The sequence below is a fragment of the Octopus bimaculoides genome, chromosome 14 (genome assembly GCF_046866305.1).
Source record: "Octopus bimaculoides isolate indiv1 chromosome 14, ASM4686630v1, whole genome shotgun sequence".
NCBI classification, from domain to species: domain Eukaryota; kingdom Metazoa; phylum Mollusca; class Cephalopoda; order Octopoda; family Octopodidae; genus Octopus; species Octopus bimaculoides.
The window spans coordinates 46,791,074-46,794,082 of NC_142941.1; positions in this window are offsets into that span (position 1 = coordinate 46,791,074).

Here is a 3,009-nt window from a genome sequence, read left to right on the forward strand (position 1 = left end):
ATGTAAAGATCCTTTACTGATGAACAAAGCCACAACTGAAGTATGTAGGAACAGAAAGAATGGACTGAACACTGCATTGATGGACTACAAAAAGACTTTTGACACTTTCCTACAAGTGGATTTTAGCAACATTAATCTGGAGTGATGTAGCATTAATAAGCTTGAACATGTTTAAAACTTTACAAGTTTAAATGGATAACAACTTTACAGATCCAAACAAAATAGAGAACTGGTTAAGTGAATTCTTCTATATCAGAATAGGAATGTTCCAAGGAGTCTTTTACTCCTGTATTTACTGCTTATACGTTCAATTTCGATAAACTAAATCCTGATTGGTTGAGTGTTCAGCTACAATGGTGATAACCCATCGTTTCGTCGTTGTGGACCACTTCAAGCCACAGAGGGTAATTAGAAACACTACTATAACCACTACGTGAATTCGGTAGGGAAATCGAGATGGCTTAGTAGGATACACCTGGGTAACTTTAAAAACGAGGAACATTAATAAGTTGTTAGGTAAAGAAACAGATGAGCGAAGAGAGAAATAAACCAGAAACAGAGTAGCAAGATATTTAGGGATTAATGGATTAAAAAGAGGATAAAATAACAATTGAGCGAATCTGTGTTAAACAAATATTATTGACGTGTACGATTATTTGAAACTGAGCTAAATGTCAAACGTAAAATAATAGGTAGAAATATTATAGCTGTCCTAACAAAGATATACATTCCTATCATTGTCAGTTAAGAGAATTAGTGCATCTACGTAAGAAACAAGAAAATTAATTACTTCATATAGAATAAAACTACACTTAACCGAACCAGAAATATATTTTATCACAAGAATTGTCAGTTTGAAATACACATTAAATATTCGAAAAGTCTATTATACATTATTTAACGTAGGATTACAAATATATCAAGAGAAAAATAAAGGGAAATTAATACAAATTATCAGAAACACGATTAAAAGTTACCATTTCCCATTTAAAAGAGAGACAAATGTAACAGAAACTTGTTCGGTGCATGGATAGATAATAAAAATAAATTATAAGAAATTACAAATTCTAAATTGAAATAGAAGCAGGATTGAGAAAACCAGAAGTAAAGAAAATTATTGAAAATGGAGTAATATGTTTGTGGATATCGAAGGGAAAACAATATCGATAGTATTTGCAGCTGTAGAAGTAATAGAATATCGAACATCAACAAAACCGTAAAAACCAGTGTTCACAACACTACATGCTGCCTAAAAAGTAATCCTTGTAAAAGACCAGATTCTGCACAATGCATTTTAATTCAATTACACTCAAACTGTACAAACATAGCAAACTGCACTAGCATTCAACACGATACACACTCTACGGAATCGTCACTAAACAATATAACACAACTTCTATATGACATACTGCTGAGAAGCACGCAGCTCAATGGTAGACTGAAGGCTTTGTAACTGAGGCACAGAAAGAAAATTTTCCCACCAGATGCTACCAAAAACTTAATAATAGTGTCAGACATCTCGAAAATCAATATGTAAACTGAAGCTGACGTGCTGTTTAAGGACTCTGACAAAGCGTCTTTCTTCATACTGAAAAACAAAAGATGAGTATAAGAGTACGCATTAACCAGGTCAAGTTTGCGAATTTTTATCTTGGCTTCTATAAAGGCAAGTTACTGGTGGACAGTCCGGTCAAATTACTTGGTTTCGTTTTGGACTAAGGATGGATAGGAACTAGAATGAATTTACATGCGACGTGGGCAATCTCATCTAGCAATGGCTGAAAGAAATCTATTTCTGACAGGCAAAGTATAGCTGTCGAATTCCTACAAATCTCTGAGTTACATTTCCGGCTGGTTGTTGTACATTTTATCTTTCGCTCTTCCTGGATGGGATGGGTGTTACTGGCAAAAATAGTCTCTGCGGCACGAAGAACTCGGTATTATGTGACAAATGATGCGTAACAACGTGCTGATATTTCAGCATCTTTGAAGATTCCTATACAATAAGCAGGTGTGTGGTCATCTTGTGTCAGTGAAAATTTACCTTATGTTGGATATTTAATAAATCTATAACGTGGATCAAATATTTGTCAATTCTGGGTTCCTGGTACTTGGAATATGTTTAGAGGATCAGACAAACTACCAATCGATCAATGACCTTCGATAAAGTTGAACCTTACTTCCTTTATAGGGTTAGTATGGGGAATGATTGATAATATTCTAGGTAGTACTCTAGGTGTCGATGAAGATCAACTGAGGTATCTGCACACAAAGGGACACAATTCAACTCATCACGATTATTCAAACTGATTTACTGTATTATATGGAACACTTATTGTCAGAAGAAAACCAATCCATGTATCAGTTGTGTCATTGAAATAATTCCTGTGGTGCCCGTATTGAGTGAGAAGGAAGTTGGATATTACCTGTATGGTACTTATTGCACCTGTATGGTACTTATTGCAAATGCGGTAGTTGGTGCTGTGGAGTGATCAGTTTGCATATTGAATAAGCGCATCTAAAGCGTCTCTTTGAAAGCATCGCATAGAGGTAATACATACCTGTGGAATTTACAAGGAACTAGTAACGGACCACTCCATTGAAGGGTTATGAGAAAAGGGACTTTTAGACGCTGCTTGTAATCCCATGTTGAAAAGTCCTTCCGAAGACACAACTCAACTTATCTTTGTCATCATTTAGAGAACTTCCCAAAACATCCCCAATGATACGTTGTACTAAAGTTCTATAGAAACAAGCGCTGGCGTTCCAACAACCACACCGAGCGACTGGTAGTTCCAGTAACTGCATTGAGCGCAGATATATTCTAAATATCATCACCCTAATCCTGGTGTACCCTTTACATAGTGATTTTCATCTCAGACCAAACCCTCATCAACTTCTTCAAGTACCACTGGAAGTAGAAAATAAGCATAGAGTGAAAAGAGCTCTTCTCAGTATAATTGCTGAATGGTCGTTGAGAAGCAAGACTTGGGTGAATGAATCGACATG